Here is a 21,203-nt window from a genome sequence, read left to right as displayed (position 1 = left end):
TAGATCAGTATATCGTCTATGAACACAATCACCCAGTGATTTAACATATTGCGGAACACGTCGTTGATGAATGATTGGAACACGGCTGGACTGTTCGAAAGGCCGAACGGCTTGACAAAATATGCGTAGTGGCCTGATTGGGTCGAGAAGGCGGTCTTCCATTCATCCCCCTCTCGGATCCGGATGAGGTTATACGCGCAGCTTATAACGGAGCTGTTCTAAGGCTGACGGCACGAGGGGGAGCGGGTAGCGGAACTTGACTGTGATATCGTTCAGCGCTCAGTAGTCAATGCACAGGCAGAGAACCCCGTCCTTTTTCTTTACAAAGAAGAAGCCGGATGATGCCGGAGAAACGGACGGTCGGATAAACCCCTTCTTGAGCTCCTCCTCGATGTAGTCATTCATGGCCGCGGTTTCTGGCTGGGATAGCGGGAAGATTCTCCCTCTGGGCAGTGTGGTGCCAGGTAGGAGCTCTATGGCGCAGTCGCTGGGTCGGTGTGGCGGCAGTTCGTCCGCCTGTGTCTTGCTGAAGACACTGTGGCGTCAGGGTGGGCGGCGCGCGCGGATCCTCGGCGAGTCCGCATCAGATTGTCGATCTGGATGGAGAGGTCCATGAATTCCAACAAGTTCATCCCTTCGTTGGGCGGAGAGCTGGGTTGCGAGCTCGGAGACTGCTGCTGGATCGTTCAGTGGCAAAGTCTCCTGTAAGGAGGAGTCGTACGGCTGGTGATCCATGTGCAGCGCAGTTTATTCACAAATACAGAAACAGACAGACAGAGTCAATCACGGCAGAGATGATATCGGAGGGCAGGCAAAATCAGTAACGAGAGAACGGGCAAAGGTCAGGGCAGGCGGCAAACAATCAGGGAATCGAGAGACAGAAACTGAATCAAAAACCGGAAACAAACAAATAGGAAACACTCAGACTGACTGCTAACGCAAATCGAGACTTCATGGTGAGGCCAAGTTCAAGGTGGGTATTTATGCACGCCGGCTGATAGGGAACAGCTGGCGCGCTAATTAGGCTCCGTGGTGGATGCTGGGGTGTGTAGTCTGGAACCGGTTAATATTCCGGAGACGCTTCTCTCCGTTGCTGGTCAGGAGGTGAGGCAGGTGCGCTGATCGTGACAATTAAAGTATTGTACATCTTTTCCATTTGACATTAATAATGTATTTATCAGTAAGGACAGGCATCTGGTCTACCAAGAGGCCATAACTCTCTGTGTTTTTCTCCATGACATACAAAAAATTCAACCGATTGAGTCACTGCTGCTCAAACCAACTAATACACAGCATGACCAGAAGTACGTGGACGCCTGATCATCACACAGCCTTCCCCAAACTGTTGCCACAAAGTTGGTAGCATCTGTAGTCTAGAATATCTTTGATGTTTTAAAATTTCTGTAAACCTTCTAAAACAAAGATAACACATTTTCCTATATTTTAGTTAATTTTTGTAAACAAATATAATCACAAGCAACCAAAGCTATTTTTACTCTCATAGACTGCAAACACTCAACATTAATTTCCTGTTATTCATATAATAAACATTGTATTAAAGAGTATTATTGTCACGGCTGGAGCACCTGCCTCACTTCCCGTGCACCAACACAGAGAAGCGTCTCCGGAGTACTAGCCACTTCCGTACTGCAGTTCCCACAAGGTGCGAAGTCTCGATTTGCTTTAGCAGTCAGTCTGAGTGTTTCCTTGTTTGTTTCCTGTTCTGGTTTTGATTCTATTTCTGTCTTTGGTTTCTCGTTTGTTTGCTGCCTGTCCTGACCTTTTTTGCCTGTTTTCCCGTTTACGATTTCTGCCCTGACCGTGCCCGTTTGTCTACGATTAATAAAAAAGCTGCAAATGGATCATCAGCCTTACGACGCCTCATTACAGGACACTTCACCGTCGAGTGATCCAGCACCGACTCTATGCCAAGGCAGAGAAGTGCGAGTTTCACCAGACGTCGACGATCTTCCTGGGCTACGTCATTTTCGGCAGAGGGGGTCGCCATGGACGACTCGAAGGTGCACTGCAAACCATAAAGGAGCTGCAGCGCTTCCTAGGGTTCGCAAACTTCTACCACCCACAGTCGAACGGGCAGACGGAGCGCCTGAACCAGGAACTCACCCACTTCCTCCACTCGTACTGCCATAACAGTCAGTCCTACTGGAGTAAATACATTATGTGGGTGGAATATGTGTAAAACTCGCTCATCAAACCCACTACGGGCCTCACACCTTTCCAGTGCGTACTGGGTTACCAACCTCCCCGTCTGTTACCAACCAATCCGTCTGAGCTACCGGCCGTGGACGAGTTTTTTCGCCGGAGCGAGGAGATGTGGAGCGTGGTGTACCGCCAGCTACAGAGGGCCATCCAGAGATAAAAGACTCAGGCCGACAGGCATCGCCGAGCGCATCCCGACTATCAACCCGATCAGTGGGTCTGGCTCTCCACCCGTGATATCCGTCTCCACCGTTTCCACCAACGGCACCCGGACAAGCCGGCCCCTCGACCCAGGGGTAGACCCCGGCGCCGCACGCATCCTCGCGTCAGCACTGAAAAAGTGGTACTTTAAACATACAGTAGATGTATTATGAAGTGTGTGTGTGTGTGTGTGTGTGTTCAGTTCAGTTGGGTATTGAGGAGTCAAACCCAGTTTGGTTTCCAGGCCAAAATGCTTAAGTACCATTTTCCAGATGGCAGTAGGGGAAGAGTACACAGAGGTGTGTGAAGATGTCTACAATGCTGTTGGCTTTGCAGATGCAGCATGTAGTGTAAATGTCTGTGATAGAAGGAAAAAGACTCTGATGATCTTCTTAGCTATACTCATTATTTGCTGCAGGTGATCTTGTGGTCCAAGATGGTGAAATTCCAAAACCAGGCAGAGATGCAGCTTCTCAGAGTGTTCTTTATGGTCTCTCTGTAGAATGTGGTCAGTATGGGGGGAGAGAGATGGGCTTTCCTCAGCCTTCATAAAACATAGAGGTGCTGCTAGGATCGATAGGATCCGTCGATATTCAGTGGAGAGTGGTTGCTCTGTGCTCTCCTGAAGTCATAAATTTTTCTTTTGTCAACATTACGAGATAGGTTGTTGGCAGCGTGATCAGCAGTGGGATTAGCATGCAGCTTTAAGGGGCCCCAGTACTCAGTGTGGTGGTGCTGGAGGTGCTGTTCCCAATCCAGATTGACTGAGGTCTCCCAATCAGGAAGTCCTTGATCCATTTGCAGAGATAGGTGTTCAGGCCCAGCAGACTCAGTGTCTCAAATTATTGTTTTGAATGCTGAACTAAAGTCTATTAACAGCATTTGTACATTCACGTATGTGTCCTTTATGTCCGGGTGTGTAAGGGACAGACGGAAGGTTGTGGAAATGGCATCATCAGTAAAGCATTTGGGATGATATGTAAACTGTATGGTGCCCATTGAGGGTGGCAGCAGGGTCTTCATATGCCTCATGAAGAACCTCTCAAAGCACTTTATGATGATTGATGTGCAACAGGATGATAGATATTGAGGAAAGACACTATAGACATATTTCTGTCTTCTCTGGACACACTCCTTTGCGGACAATCACGGCTTCTAATTAGAGCATGTAGTGATGGTCTTGGAGACAATTATGTCATAAGTGCAATTACTGTTGTACTTATTGATTGAAGTAGCCACATTTTAATTTAAGTAGGCAATTTCAGTTATTTTTTCTGGTTTAAATTAATAGTCTTAGCACATGGTACACTAATAAAATTAAGTGATTTTTAATATGTTCTATATTTGTTTAGCTCTGGTGTTGTGATGCAATTCACAGCAGCTTATAGTTCCTGAATGTTTAGGTGGTGCTCCAAAATCACTGTAAGCTTTACTGCCAATTGTAATAATTTCATGGAAAAGTCTGGTCTTTTTGTGTGGAATGGTATAGAGATGCTTCTCTTATTTCTTGTAACATAGCTCATATTCTTAAAACAGACCAAGTCAGCTTAATAACATTCATTCCGCTTATACAAACTACCTCGGGTCACGGGGAGCCTGTGCCTCAGGCATCATCGGGCATCAAGGCAGGATACACCCTGGACGGAGTGCCAACCCATCGCAGGGCACACACACTCATTCACTCACACACTCACACACTACGGACAATTTCCAGAGATGCCAATCAACCTACCATGCATGTCTTTCGACCGGGGGGAAACCAGAGTACCCGGAGGAAACCCCTGAGGCACGGGGAGAACATGCAAACTCCACACACACAAGGTGGAGGTAGGAATCGAACCCCCAACCCTGGAGGTGTGAGGCGAACGTGCTAACCACTAAGCCACCGTGCCCCCCCACTTAATAACATACTAAACAAAATGATACATCACTGATGTTTCAACACATTGAGTCTCTGAATTTAACTAATTTGAAGTACTTTATACTAGCCAGGAAAAAAAAACTTAATTGCACTAATAAGTTCTGCTTGATTTACATGAAAGCTATTCATTTTAGTTACTCTCTCATAGCTAGCCCTGCCAAAGTCCCTACTTACACACTGAAAACAATATACATACAATATACATACAAATGACCACAGGATAAAAGACTACTCTCTATAAGAGCTCATTTTCTGCTCTCATTCTTTTGTCTTACATTGCATTATGTCCTATTGGAGATTCCATTATCTAAGAATCACTCACTGCTACTGAGTTTTGTAGTTTTAATTTGTAGAGTTAATACTTGCATAGATGCAATATTGTATTCTATTAAATAGCAGCAAAGATAGCAGTAAGTTAATCAGTTAAACTGAACTTTTTTTGTTTGTTTGTTAATTTTTATGTTTAATTTCTAACATGGCTTAGTTTGACTTTGCTAACATGTCCATAGTGTGTGACCACACACACTTAAGGGCATTGAGGGCATTGTGATGGTATCTCAGAACATGTTTTCTTTATTTTGTTCAGACTTATTATTTATTCATAGGACATACTTTCTAAGTATAAGCAGTATTTGCTCACATATGTACATAGCTTTATAATAATAATGAATTTCCACTAATGAGGCAACAAATAAGGCTTTATTCCAACAAAGCATGACATCAAATGTATCATAATGTCACTCAAAGACAGGGGGAGTGAAAAATTTGTACACTATAAAAGTATCAAAGCTGCATGAGCCAAAAGTCATTTGACTGTGATTCTGACTTCTTTCATTTTAACAGGATGCTGTATTGATGAACCTGACAGAGTTTAATCAGTCTGATCGCTGTGATCATTTCTCCTGTCCAGAGAGATCTGTATCTCCTGCAGTTTATATCTTACTGTATGTGTGTTCAGCTGCTGTGGTTCTGCTAACAGTGTGTGGAAATCTGCTCATCATCATCTCTGTTCTTCACTTCAAGCAGCTTCACACACCAACCAACATGCTGGTGCTCTCTCTGGCTGTGTCAGATTTCCTCATTGGAGCTTTACTCATGCCAGCTATGTTCATTTGGAAGATTGAGTCATGTTGGATTTTTGGAAGATATTTCTGCATTGTTTTTTTTTACTGAATTATGAAGAATTTGATTTGTTACACAAGCATGAAATAAGAATTATATTAAAAATACAGATGTGCATTATAAGTGTTGCATCAATAATATACAAATTAAAATATAGGTCAACTAGTTTACAAGACTAATTATTTGAACAATTGAATGTGAAATGGTAATGTAGACTATTATTATTTAAACATTCATTCATTCATTCATTCATCTTCTACCGCTTATCCGAACTACCTCGGGTCACGGGGAGCCTGTGCCTATCTCAGGCGTCATTGGGCATTAAGGCAGGATACACCCTGGACGGAGTGCCAACCCATCGCAGGGATTATTTAAACATAACATTAAATTATACAGTTTTCAAATTAAAATGTTATTTCTTTCATAACATATTATCTCCAACTGTACACATTTTTATGACACAATAAAGAAGAAATAATTTCTTTCTGTAATTTCTATTGTAAATTGGATCACTTAAATTAAAATATCTACAGTGGTGTCATCCCTCATAGTCAATCTCATAGTCAACATCCCTGTGTTGCCGTGACCTTGAAGGGAAATTGGGGTGGCCTTTGGCATGATAGAAACAGGCCATGAGATTTTCTTGTTCTTTACTAAATGCTCAGCCATTGGATTATGATGGGCTGCCTAGCATAACAATTCCCTATAGCTCTTTGGCACTAACAACTCTGTCATTTCTTCTTTAGTTTGAATGTCCTGTGTCACCTGATATAATCTATTGTTCATAGGTGAAAAATATGGGCTGGTGTCAGCTTCCTGGCCTTAATAAACATGGAAATACACGTATGTACGTCGCTCTGGATAAGGGCGTCTGCCAAATGCTGTAAATGTAAATGTAAATGTAAATACTGGCCAATTCATCACCAAAATCAGTGGATGAGTAAGGTGGGGACTAACCCCTACCTTGATTTTATTATTTTGTAGGTATTCAGGAACATACCATGTGCAAACACCTTTCCTTTGTGCTGCACTCAAAAGCGCATATTGAACTATGCTTTGGTGAGTTGGTCTGATTACACTCACTCCTTCATGAAGCAAGCGAATGAGAGGAGGGCAGAAGCACTGTGTTGCGGGAGCATCATTCTTACTTAAATACGAGCAGCCTGTGGAATCTTGCGATATTGGAAAGGACAGCAAATGACAAAAAAGGACACCTATATCATTTGTTGGCTGGCTAAATAAAAATGCATGCTCAAATTTCAAAGTCTGATAATAATAGCAGTCCATTCAAATGCAGTACTGCCCCGTGTCCAGCATCTTTTTCAATGAGCAGGCCCACCTGTTGCTATGAGCCACACGTACTGTATCACAGCAAACAGTGAGAGAAACCAATCCATTTACTAGTGGGGTGGAAAATGAGCATATACATGACAGTGGAATCGACACACAGTGCTACACACAAAGTACTCCCGCAAATTTAAACTATTCACACTCAATGTGCACTGATTTAACAGCCAAACAGACATTTCAAGGCACACCCACATTAAAAAGCCCTGTAAGCATGATGTATGTGCAGCTCAGCATATTCATAAGGATGAAGGTAACACTGTCTATTCCAGTGTTGATGAGTGTTGTTTCCCAGGGTTTACCCGGTCCAGCCAACGTGTAAGAAAGCCATGTGAGACATTTTGTTGCCTGTCATCAGACAGTGGGGTGGAGTGCAATGATCACAGTTCAGTGAACCACAAGAAACCCAGGTCCGGCCATTGGAAATATGTCCGCATAGTAGAGGAAGTGGAAGCTGCATATGGCCCTTCATCCGAACACGCTGCTGCCATTGGAATAGAGCTGGCGCAGAGGGTCAGCAGGGCAGGTGAGCCACTCCATGTGCTAAGGGACGAAATTTAGGAAAAAGCCTCCATTGCTTATGCAGATCGCTCTGGGAGGGAACATGACTTTATTAGTGTTGAGGTGTTCACTAACACCATGGGAGATGCTGATATCGTGCAAAGACTACTGTAGGAGTGACCACGTACCCTGGCCCATGCCTATGAGATTGCATGCAGATGGAACAAAGAACTAGAGCAGCAGCAGTATGTGAAGCATACTGTATGTGAGGCACGGGCACGCCTTGACTTTGGAGGTCAGAAGATTGTACTGTTTGCTGAACAGATCACGTACTTTATGAATGAATACATCGTTCCAGGCAATGCACATTTTCTGGAGAAAGTACATGGCAACATCTTGCTGAGTCCAACTAAAGGTTTCATGGAGAAGCATCAGGTGATTATGGCATGGATTATAATTGGTGCCCAGCCAAGTACTCAAGTTCCCATTAGACTGTTTAACCCAGGTACTTTTGCTGTGAAGGCGAGGAATAGAGTAATTGCCGGAATCCTTTAACCTGCTGATGTGGTTCAGACATTCGCTGCAGAGCTGCCTCCAGCAGGTTCATGTCCTGCAGTTGTTCCAAGTCACTTACAGCCGCTGTGTGCAGAGAGTACAAGTGATCTGAGGGAGGCAGAACAGCGAGAGCTTGCAGAGCTGCTTGTATACAGTATATGTATACAGCAATGTTTTCTTCACTGGAAATACAGATCTCAGCTTCACAAACATTGTCCAACATGATATTTAAACCTGGCCTGACCCATCTGTGAAACAGCAACCGCAAAGTACAAATAAACAGATTCAGCAGAAAGAAGGCTTTGGCATCGTCATGTCACTTTTGTTTTTTTGACACGAAGAGGCTTTTCTGGCAGTTGTACTAGTTTCATGGGCAGGTCTGGTCTTTTTGGGTGGAATGGTATGGAGGTGCTGCTCTCATTTCTTGTAACATACACTGTAAAAAATGTACTGTAGAATTTACAGGATTTTACTGGCAAAAAAGTTGCCAATGTTATTAATTGCTGTAAAATGGACTGCAGCATTATACTGTAAAGCAATTTACAGTTAATTGTTGTTTGTAAAATACAGTACTTTGTTGTTTATTTTACAGTAATATAGAATTAAACTTGTATTATGAGTATTACAGTATTTTTTTGCAATTCCAAATTACAGTATTTACTTGGCAACTAGAGTTGCCAATAAAATCCTGTAAATTCCCCAAAACCCAAGGTGATATTGTAATAGTTTTACATTAAAATGTTGTAAAGAATTTTTACTACATTACACTGTAATATATTATTTACCAATATATTCCTGTAAATACATAAGAATGAAAACTGAATGATGCCCTGCGATGGGTTGGCACTCCGTCCAGGGTGTATCCTGCCTTGATGCCCAATGACGCCTGAGATAGCACAGGCTCCCCGTGACCCGAGGTAGTTCGGATAAGCGGTAGAAGATGAATGAATGAATGAATGAATGAATGAAAACTGAATGAAATGTAATTTACAGAATAATGCAACCAAAGTCAAAGCTGTTTCAAGAACAACATTTATTAAAACTGACAGCAAAGTACTTTCAAACAATCAAACAAATGCTGTTTAAGCAAATCTTCCACTTAATCCTGAATATTCTATCTAAAACAATGGCATCTATAAAACATCTAAACAAGGTTTGTATTACATTTAAGATCTTGTTGAATCTGTTTTAGAACATAACATAACTTGTACGTCTAGAAACACAAGTGTTCATTCACAGAACTGGCCTATTTAAAACATGTTTTGGTCTTAATACATTAACAAGAACTTACATGCATAACCCTTCAAAGTCCATTAATTTTCTGAGGCTTTTCCACTTTTTTTGCCTCCAACCTTTGTTGTGGCTGTCTTGGTGCCAGTGGGAGGGTTGATTCCAACAAAACATCTGCATAAAGAACAAGCAAAAATCAATTTTTAGAATATACATGTACATATATGTACATTTACATACAAATGTACATATTAACATTTAAATATCATATGGTAGCATTTGTACTTTCCTGGTATATATATTTATATGGTAAATATGTTGTACATACATAATTACAGATAAATGAGTGGTAACAATGTACTTACTTTGGAGTATAAATAGGGCAATTAAAAAAGACCATTACTGTACATACCAATGGTTTATATATATTGCATCATGGTGTCATCACAATACCTTACATCTTTGTAATTTTTGACAGTTCATGAAAAGATAATTATGTGTATGCTGACAATACCAAGTTTGGACATATGCGCTGTAAGTACTACACATCTGTATAACATTTGTAAGAACAGTAGTGTTTGCTGTTAGTTATAAGTACACCTTAAATATACTGCCAAAATCTTGTGTTTTTTCGGCCTGACCCTAAAGGATTTACAACCTCAAATGCATCTTGATAGAGAATCAAGGCTACAGATGATTTGTGTGTTTTAAATAAAGTACTATTGGAGATATTTTCTCCATCCCAAATGTCCTCATACAAATCAGTGGTTGGTAGGCGAGAATGTGATTGCTCATATTGCTTTTTAAAAGCCTCTGTTTCAAAAAGGGCTTTGAGTGTTTCCTTTACAGACACGTACTGCACAAAGCATTCTTACCCTGAGTCATTAGTACCCAAATACACAGACACTCGCTCGACATAATTAAATGAGTTCTTAAACACTGTCTTGCGACATTGATCTGTTCGCAATACATAATTACCTGCCTTAAGTATATCATTCTTTTTGAGTTCCTCAGTTATATTTTTTATTGTGTCACTAGACACCTCAAGTTCAGACAATCTGTCTATGAGTTTTGAGAAGACATATGTCTGGGCCAGACCATGAATTCCTTGGACTTCCTCAATGATGGTCTGAATAACAGATGAAGGTAAAAGAAGCTTTGCTTGCAGTTTGAAGTAAAACAAAGTCCAATTCTTTAGAAACAAATCCTCATCTACACTCTAGAGGTCTACAAAGACCTCACCTGGCTCAGGCCCCTCACTGTCATCAAGAGATGTACAGGGCTGACACTCATGTTGTGATGGATTTGCAAAAACAGTTTCGTGTAGATGTTCAGGTTTACTGTTTTTGTGTATTCTTGAGACATGAGACGCAAATGTGGATTTAACACTAAATGTCCTCTCACAGCTCTTAAAAGGGCATTTTATCTCCCTTCCTTCATCTATATGGTCTTTTAAATATCTAATGAAGTCCTTCAGGCTTGTACATATGAAATGACAAACTTCAATTTGGCAAGTCAATGCTGTGTCTGTTTGATCAAATCTGACACTTCTATGATACCTCTGATACCTCTATGGTCTCTGTATAGATGAGACTTGAATGCTGAAAATTTTTTTAATGCACGGGAGCAGTCAGGTACACCACATGTAAAGGAACAGTTTGGAACATTACTGTGTACTTTCATATGCTGAGTAAAGACTATAATAGTATTGCTCTCATTCTGACACAACTTACAGTGATACATGTCCAAAATTACTTTATCGAGAGCAAAGTCAACAGTGAAGTATAGCATCCATCCATGAAAAAAAGTCAGTGTACAGTGGGTTTTTCACCTTTTCTCATTTGTCTCACACCACCAGTCCTATGAAGTTAGCTGTTGCGATCTCTGCTGTCTCGTGCCTGAAAAAGAATGTTAAACTTAATTACACTCCAAGCTAACCAAATTTCACGTTTAAAACAACATTGCAAGCATCTATACTTACATGTGAAACGTAAACTACAAACTGGAAAATTAATTACATCTGACTATGTTGGCTAATGTTATGAAATATTTCTAGTCGAAATAACAGGCAACAACAGGCATCAAATTGCTTCACATTAACTTAAGTATGACACAAGTAATATGTTAAACACTACCTACCACTGACGAAAAAACTAGAATAGAAAATCGCAGCATCCAACCATGTTAACATATTTTCTAAGATGAGAGCAAATACGCATTTATCGTGTAACGTTACGTTCGTTTTCTTTCACAAGCAATTCTGTCTATATGTCACGTTCGTTTAACAGCAATCCTCTAAAATACTTTAACAAAACTGCAACAAACTACAGCAGCACGCAAAAATAAAACGTCCTGTATGATGTTTTTGTTGATGATTCTTGTTAGTCTCACCACCCTGAAGTTGACCCGCTATGGCGTGACGCTCTGCCTCGCGCTTGAAACAAACATTCCTAAACAACGTTTAACGTCAACGTTTAACAAAGCGTAACATACAAAATAACACTAAGCAAGCACCATTACACGCTACTACATGAGAAAAGTGAACTAAAAATATATGACAATATGGGCTACAGTTATGAAAGGTTTCTGGTCGAAATATCAGGCAATCACAGGCACCAAACTGCTGCACATTCAACTCAGATATAACGCGGGTATTATGTTAAACATTACCTTGACGTGCACTTAGTAAGAAGTATAAGCTGGTGAAATAAACTAGAAATTCGCACCATCCAACCATATCTTATTTTCTAAACTGGTAGCAAATAACGTCCGCTTTTATTTGTAAGTTACAGTAGTTTTCTTTAACAAGCACTTCAGTGTCGCGTTCAATTAACAGCAATGTTCTAAAAACACTTCAGCACGCATCCATGATAAAATGCACAGCATGTACAATGATTTTAATTGTTTTTTACCTTTAAGTTCGTTTAAGATTCGTCTCACCACCTTGCAGGCCAGCCAAGACCCATCGCACTTTTTGCTGCCTCGCTCCCGCCTGAAACAAACATCTTAATGACACATAACTACCAAATGTAACATTTAAAATAATGTAAACAATTGACTTTTATATTTTGCTACATGTCTTAATGACACGCTGTTGTGAAATACAAATTAATAACATCTGTTATGTTTGAAATAGCAGTCGCTTATACCAGATATCACTATTTAAATGTCCATAAGTGTATATTAGTTTAATATTTTACTATATTTTAATGATTTACGTGAACTTACCAACAATTTTGAATGATGACTCTTCAGTGTTCATGTCCATTTCAAACATAAATACACCCACGCAATCCCATGATGCAATTTCACAATGAATTACTGTGAAAACACATGATATACAGTGGCAACACCTCCTGCCTGTAAATTCAATTACAGTATAAATGAAAATATACTGTTAACAGCTGTAATACTTTGTTTTACCCATAATGCATTGTGAACTACAGTAAAAACTTGTAAAATGTTAAAACAGGAAATTCCTGTAAAATTTTGCTGTAGAAACTACAGCAATTTGTTACAGTGTAGCTTATAGTCTTAAAACAGATCTAGTCAGCTTAATAACATACTAAACAAAATAAGTCAATTTAACTAATTTGAAGTACTTTATACTAACAAAGTGCCAGGAAAAATAAGTTTACTTATTTGCACTAATGAGTTTGTTCTGCATGATTTCCATTAAAGCTTTCCATTAAAGTAAAAAAGAAGCACAAAATAACTGTCAGTTTTGCTCGGTCTGGGACTCCATGCAAGATCTCACATCGTGGCGTTTTAATGATCATGAGAACGGCGAGGAATCAGCACAAAACTACAAGGGAGGATCTTGTCAATGATCTTAATGCAGCTGGGACCATAGTCACCAAGAAAACAATTGATAACACACTGTGCTATGAAGGAGTGAAATCCTGCAGCACCCGCAAGGTCCCCTTGCTCAAGAAAGCACACGTACAGGCCCTTCTGAAGTTTGCCAGTACACATCTGAATGATTCAGAAGAGTAAGACAAGATCACAATCAGGCATTTTTGGACTCAACTCAACTCGCCGTGTTTGGAGAAGGAGGAATGTTGCTTATGACCTCAAGAACACCATCCCCACCATCAGACATGGAGGTGGAAACACTATGCTTTTTTGGGTGTTTTTCTGCTAATGGGACAGTAAAACTTCACCACATCAAGAGAACCTCCTTCCTTCAGCCAGGGCATTGAAAATGGTCCATGGATGGGTATTCCACCAATGCAACAAAACAGTGGCTCAAGAAGAAGAACATTAAGGTCCTGGAGTGGCCTATAAAGTCTCCAGACCTTAATCCCATAGAAAATCTGTGGAGGGAGCTGAAGTTTTGAGTTGCCAAAGTGAGCCTCGAAGCCTTAAAGACTAGAAAAGCTGCTCTAACCCTAACCCTGCTCTCATTCTTTTCCTCTTTCTCCCTCTTCTTGCACCTCCTAACGTATTATGTCCTCTTAGAGATTCCATCATCTAAGAATCATTCACTGCTCCTGAGTGATTCTTAGAGATTATATCATCTAAGAATCATTCACTGCTCCTGAGTTTAAACTGAACTTTTTCTTTCAAGTTCTAATGTGGCCTAGTGAGACTTATGTTAAAATATCTTTAGTTAGTGAATACACATCATAATTAGGGCATCATGATTTAATCTCAGAACGTGTTTTACTGTATCGAACTTTAGACATATTATTAATTCATAGCCTTTCTAAGCATAAACAGTATTGTGTGAGGCTTTGTTACCCAGATATGGTACATAATAACATTATATTTATAATGAATTGCCACAAATGAGGTCTTTTGTTCCAAAAAAAGCACCATACTGTAACGCCAACCAAGGGGGCGTGAACAAATTCTACACTATGAAAGCACCAATACTGTTTGAGCCGTAAACCATTTGACTGTGATTGTGTTCAGCTGGCCAGAGTTTCTTAGCTAATCCATTTGTGTTGATAATTGGCTGAAGCTTTAGTTGCATTATAAATATATTTATAATGAATTGGTACTAATGAGGCCTTTTGTTCCCACAAAGTATGACATCAAATGTATCATGCTGTCACTCAAAGACAGGGGCGTTAACAATTTTTACACTATAAAAGCACCAATACTGTTTGAGCCATAAACCATTTGACTGTGATTGTGTCTTTTTAATTTTTAACAGACTGCTTTATTGATGAACCTGACAGAGTTTAATCAGTCTGATGGCTGTGATCATTTCTCCTGTCCAGAGAGATCTGTATCTATTGCAGTTTATATCTTACTGTACATGTGTTCAGCTGCTGTGGTTCTGCTAACAGCATGTGGAAATCTGCTCATCATCATCTCTGTTCTTCACTTCAAGCAGCTTCACAAACCAACAAACATGCTGCTGCTCTCTCTGGCTGTGTCGGATTTCCTCATTGGAGCTTTACTCATGCCAGCTATGTTCATCTGGATGATCGAGTCATGTTGGATTTTTGGAAGAGATTTCTGAATTGTTTTTGTGGATTGGTGGATTCCTCATGAGCCTATCTATATACAATATTGCTATGATTGCTGTAGAGTGAGGATTCGACTGTAATTGATCTCATATATTCATTTATATTTCCACTTTCTGTCATAATCATATTGTATACTTGAGTTTTTGTGATTGCTAAGAAACATGCCACTGTTATCAGAGAGCTTAATAATCACACAAGGCCTAAAACACAGAAACTCACCTCATACTCCATGAAATCTGAGAGAATAGCAGCTAAAGTCCTCGGTATTTTAGTGTCTGTGTTTCTGGTGTGTTTACTTCCATATTTTATTTACAGTTTATTAGGTAATTTTATTGAACTACAAACAAAAACTGTTCAGAAACTTATTATCCTACTTTATATTAATTCCACCGTTAATCCAGTATTTTATGCTCTGTTTTACCCGTGGTTCAGGAGGTGTGTTAAATTAATCATAAATTTGCGAATATTTCAAACAGACTCTGCATTAATCAATGTTCTTTCATGAACATATTTACACTGCTTCTGAAGATTTTAAAAAAGCATTTGAAATGGCAATATATTCGTGTGAAAAACAAAGTACACCTAAATACAAATCTTTTTATTCATTATAGTATTAGCATTAAGATTAGCATAAATTGTGTGCTCTTCACCAACTGACTCTTGGGAGAAGATTAATGTATGATTGATTCGATTTAAAAATGATACCACAGTGACCTTTGCAAACATGGACATGTGAAGATGGTATGGCAAGATGAACAGGCAAAATAATTGCCGTAAAAAGCAAATTACTTCATTTCTTAAATGTAATTTTATAGAACCCAAAATCTTTATCTATCTTATTTAATATGTACAAAACTAAAAGATGTGATACTCTATCAAAAACAATACTATGTGAATACTTATTTCTCCTTATTTTCTGTATTATGTAGATCGGACTTTGATTTGTTGCAGAAGCTTGAAATAAGAATTAACATTATAATAAAATACATATATACATTATCAGAGTACTATCAAGAATGGTACAAATTAAAATAAATAGACCAAATAAGTTTACAATAAGAACAGTTTGCACATCTGATGTAGAAATGGTAATATAGACCATAATGTTTTAACATTAACAATACACAGTTTGTTAAAACGTTTTTTTTCTTTTGTAACATAATCTCCTCTGTAGAAATCATTATAGCACAATAAAGAATTAATATTAAACTTATTATTCAGTTCTTTTCAATAAAATGAATACAAGTAGATACAAAGATTCATCATTGTCATGTGACATCGTTGTAAATCGACACATTTTATAGATATTTAGCTACAGTTTCTCATAGAAAAGAGTGCAACCATCAAATTTTTGTAAATATAATATTTTTTCATGTGACAAAATTGAAAAAATACACTTTACTACAATGTGAAGTAGTGAGTGTGCAGCTTGTCTAACAGTGCAAATTTGCAGTCCCATCAAAACAATTCAACACACAGCCATTCTAAATGTCTATCGCTGGCCACAAAAGTGAGTACATCCCTCATGTACTCATGGTAGCGTGTTTTCCTCACACCTCCAGGGTTGGGGGTTCGATTCCCACCTCCGCCTTGTGTTTGTGGGGTTTACATGTTCTCCCTGTGCCTCGGGGGTTTCCTCCGGGTACTCCGGTTTCCTCCCCCGGTCCAAAGACATGCATGGTAGGTTGATTGGCATCTCTGGAAAATTGTCCGTAGTGTGTGAGTGAATGAGAGAGTGTGTGTGCCCTGCGATGGGTTGGCACTCCATCCAGGGTGTATCCTGCCTTGATGCCTGAGATAGGCACAGGCTCCCCGTGACCCGAGAAGTTTGGATAAAGCGGTAGAAAATGAATGAATGAATGAATGAATGAATTACACAGTTTGTTAAAATATTAAAATATTTTTTTCTTTCGTAACATATAATCTCCTCTGGAGACATCATTGTAGCACAATAAAGAATTAATAGTAGATTTATTATTCAGTTCTTTTCAATAAAATGAATACAAGTAGATGCAAAAACCCATCATTGTTATGTAACATCATTGTTGAGTCCTTAGGTGAAATTTGCACAAGGGATAAAACAACCCAAGACACAAAAATGTGATGTGTTTCTAAAAGCATTCATGCCTTATTGTCCAGGTGTGTGAGGGCCAGATGGAGGGTCCTGGCAATGGCATCATCTGAGAAGCGGTTTGGACGATATGCAGGGAGACCAGTGAAGGGGAAGCTGGGTGTCACAATGGGTATGAGTGTGAAGGGACAGTAGTTATTGAGGCATAACTAGACTTTGTCATTATTATTATGTTAGTGGTTTTGAGGCATGTTGGAATAATGACACTGCTCAGAGAAATGTTGAAGATCTCAGCGAGGACATCCAGTAGCTGTTCGGCACAATCCCTGAGCACTGATCCAGTAGACTTCTGTGGAACTCTGCACACAGCTCTCCTCACATCAGCCATGGTTAGACAAAGCACCTGATAATTGGAAGGAGGGGTGGTCTTAATCGTTGCTTTGTTGTTCTGCACCTCAAACCAATCATAGAAGTCATTGTGATTCTGAGGGGGATGTGTCAAAGTTTCAGAAGGAAGGCATCACTGAGCAGATAAAATTGTCCTGTTTCCTAGTTGTCCAAGTTAGCGATTGCTTGGCTGCCCTGCCAAATGCTTTCAGGTGTCATCACTGTCATGGAAAGGCTGTGGATTCTCTAGGCATGTACATGCTTTTCATGTTCTTGCTGTTCTTAAGGCCGTCTTGTCACCTGCTCTGAAAGCTCTAGACTTCAGCAGCTCATGCACATTTGCAGTCATCCAGGCTTGAGTGGAGCATGTGATTATTGTTTTGGATACAGTAATGTATTCAATGCACTTGCAGATGTAGCTGGTTGCTGATGATGTGTACTCTTCCAAAATGGCTGGAATCGGAATAGAGATTCATGCTCTTGGCCAGTAGCCTGCAGATGGATCCTGATTATAGTTCCATTGCTGCTCCCTTACATCAGCTTTCCTCCACCCTGCAAACCTTTGTCTGGACCACTGAAGCTGAATGTGCCTTTATCAGACTTAAGGGACTGTTTACCTCAGCTCCAATCCTGACCATGCCGGACCCTTCCCGCCAGTTCGGGTGCATTAATTTCACCCTGTCCTACTGCCCAGGGTCCAAGAATGCCTAGCCTGATGCCCTCATGATGGTCCAATGAGGTCCATCACAATTCATTCAAAGCGATCCTCAATTGAACTCTGATTCCTGAATCCTCCATGAAGCAAGAGAATGAGAGGAGGGCAGAAGTGCTTTTAATGTTCTGAGCTACAGCTGACCTCCTGAAAATCACCCCACAGATCTGGGTACTCCTGTATGTTTCACACTGGGATTTGTTGGGCCCTGAGCTGGGCAGCTGAGTTGCTGCAACAAGTAAATAGCCGGGATGAGCAGGATACTCGGCTGAAACGAGTATCCGGTACGGATAAAGCACTTCTGCTGAGTATGAGTATTATACGAGTAATACGAGTCGATATCTGTGCCCGGATTGAATGAAAATCATCATTGGGTAGCTGATTGTTTCAGCGTTCTGTGATAGGCTAGTCACAGCGCCCCTCCCCTACACACATACAGATGTATTGTGTTGCACTCGGGTTCGCGGGTCTTTTCCGTTAACGTTTAGGGTTTCTTCAGCTTTTTACTTCGGGTAGTAACGTTAATAATACGTACTTACTAACCAGTAGAGTTCTGGTAAACATGGGTTCGTTCAGACGTGGTGCTTGCTTGGTAGAATGCGACTCGCATCGCGTCTCTGCCTGTCGGAGATTTTTTTTCTTTTTTAAACCTTCAGCTGTCTCTAACCAGTAGCCAGACACTGAGTGTCTGACACGTTTTTGCTGTATTTCATAAAAACATAAAGGTAGTAAGCTAGTGTTATAAATATTACAAATTAATTATTACTGGTTAAAGCCCCGCCCGTTTCAAGATAAGCCCCGCCTACCGGGTTAGGCCCCACCCACTCCGAGTACGGATACAGATACAGATAATTTATATGGTTAACAGATACAGATACAGATAATGCTGTACTTGCTCATCCCTACAAGTAAACCACCTGCTCTGATGACGTAGGCTATGGCATCGTCATGTCACTTTTGAGTTGTGGCATGAAGTCATCAAAAATATTGAATGTGTGCAGGTTTGCACAATTCCTACAAACAATGTAGTTTTTTTTGGCAGTTGTACTAGTTTAATGGGAAGTCTGTTCTTTTTGGGTGGAATGGTATGGAGTTGCTGCTTTCATTTCTTGTAACATAGCTCATAGTCTTGAAACAGGCCTAGTCAGCTTAATTCCATCCAGCCATTCATTTTCTACTGCTTATCCGGGGCCGGGTCGCAGGGGCAGCAGTCCAAGCAGGGACATGCAGACTTCACTCTCCCCAGACACTTCCTCCAGCTCTTCCGGGGGAATACCGAGGCATTCCCAGGCCAGCCAAGAGACATAGTCCCTCCAGTGTGTCCTAGGTCTTCCCTGGGGCCTCCTCCCGGTTGGACATGCCCGGAACACCTCCCCAGGGAGGCGTCCAGGAGGCATCCGGAACAGATGCCCGAGCCACCTCAGCTGACTCCTCTCAATGTGGAGGAGCAGTGGCTCTACTCTGAGCTCCTCCCGAGTGACCGAGCTCCTCACCCTATCTCTAAGTGCCCAGCCACCCTGTATCCGGGATCTTATCCTTTCGGTCATGACCCAAAGCTCATGACTATAGGTGAGGGTAGGAACGTAGATCGACTGGTAAATAGAGAGCTTCGCCTTGTGGCTAAGCTCTTTCTTCACCACAACAGACCGGTATATCGACTGCATCACTGCAGAAGATACACCGATCCGCCTGTCGATCTCCCGCTCCATCCTTCCCTCACTCGTGAACAAGACCCCAAGATACTTAAACTCCTCCACTTGAGGCAGGAGCTCTCCACCAACCTGAAGGGGGCAAGCCACCCTTTTCCGGTTGAGAACCATGGCCTCGGACTTGGAAGTGCTGATTCTCATCCCCGTTGCTTCACACTGGGCTGTAAACCGTCCCAGTGCACGCTGAACGTCCTGATTTGAGGAAGCCAACAGGACAACATCATCTGCAAAAAGCAGAGACGAAATCCTGTGGTCCCCAAACCGGACTCCCTCCGGACCCCAACTGCACCTAGAAATCCTGTCCATATAGATAATGAACAGGACCGGTGACAAAGGGCAGCCCTGCCGGAGTCCAAAATGCACCAGGAACAAGTCTGAATTACTGCCGGCAATGCGAACCAAACTCCTGCTCCGGTCATATAGGGACCAGACAGCCCTTAGCAGAGGGCCCCGGACCCCATACTCCCAGAGCATCCCCCACAGGTTGCCACAAGGGACACAGTCGAATGCCTTCTCCAGATCCACAAAGCACATGTGGACTGGTTGGGCAAACTCCCATGCACCCTCCAGCAACCTGGTGAGGGTATAGAGATGGTCCAGTGTTCCACGACTGGGACGAAACCCGCATTGTTCCTCCTGAATCCGAGGTTCGACTATTGGCCGAATTCTCCTCTCCAGTACCCTGGCATAGACTTTTCCGGAGAGGCTGAGGAGCGTGATCCCCCTGTAGTTGGAACACACCCTCCGGTCCCCCTTCTTAAACAGAGGGACCACCACCCCAGTCTGCCAGTCCAGAGGCACTGTCCCCAGCCACCACACGATGTTGCAGAGGCATGTCAACCAAGACAGCCCCACAACATCCAGAGACTTGAGGTACTCAGGGCGGATCTCATCCACCCCCGGTGCCTTGCCACTGAGGAGCTTCTCAACTACCTCAGTGACCTCAGCTTGGGGGATCAACGAGTCCACAACTGAGCCCTCGGCCTCTGCTTCCTCAGTGGAAGACATGTCTGTGGAGTTGAGGAGAACCTCGAAGTACTCCTTCCACCATCCGAGGTTGTCCCCAGTCAAAGTCAGCAGATTCCCACTCCCACTGTAAACAGTGTGCACAGGGCACTGCTTCCCCCTCCTGAGGCGCTAGACGGTTTGGCAGAATTTCTTCGAGGCCAACCGGTAGTCCTTCTCCATGGTCTCACCGAACTCCTCCCAGACCCGAGTTTTTGCCTCCACAACCACCCGGGCTGAAGCTCGCTTGGCCCTCTGGTATCTATCAGCTGTCTCCGGAGTCCCCCAAGTCAACCAGGCTCGATAAGACTCCTTCTTCAGCTTGACAGCATCCCTTACTTCCGGGGTCCACCACCGGGTTCGGGGATTGCCGCCACAACAGGCACCGGAGACCTTACGGCCACAGCTCTGAGCGGCAGCGTCGACAATGGAGGTGGAGAACATGGTCCACTCGGACTCAATGTCTCCAACCTCCCTCGGGATCTGGTTGAAACTCTGCCGGAGGTGGGAGTTGAAGATCTCTCTGACCGGAGACTGTCAAACGTTCCCAGCAGACCCTCACATTATGTTTGGGTCTGCCAAGTCTGTCCAACTTCCTCCCCCGCCATCGGATCCAACTCACCACCAGGTGGTGATCAGTTGACAGCTCCGCCCCTCTCTTTACCCGAGTGTCCAAGACATATGGCCGGAGGTCAGATGAAACAACCACAAAGTCGATCATCGACCTCTGACCTAGGGTGTC

This window comes from Tachysurus vachellii, chromosome 12 (assembly GCF_030014155.1).
Source record: "Tachysurus vachellii isolate PV-2020 chromosome 12, HZAU_Pvac_v1, whole genome shotgun sequence".
Lineage (NCBI taxonomy): Eukaryota > Metazoa > Chordata > Actinopteri > Siluriformes > Bagridae > Tachysurus > Tachysurus vachellii.
Note: the sequence above shows the minus strand (reverse complement) of the source record.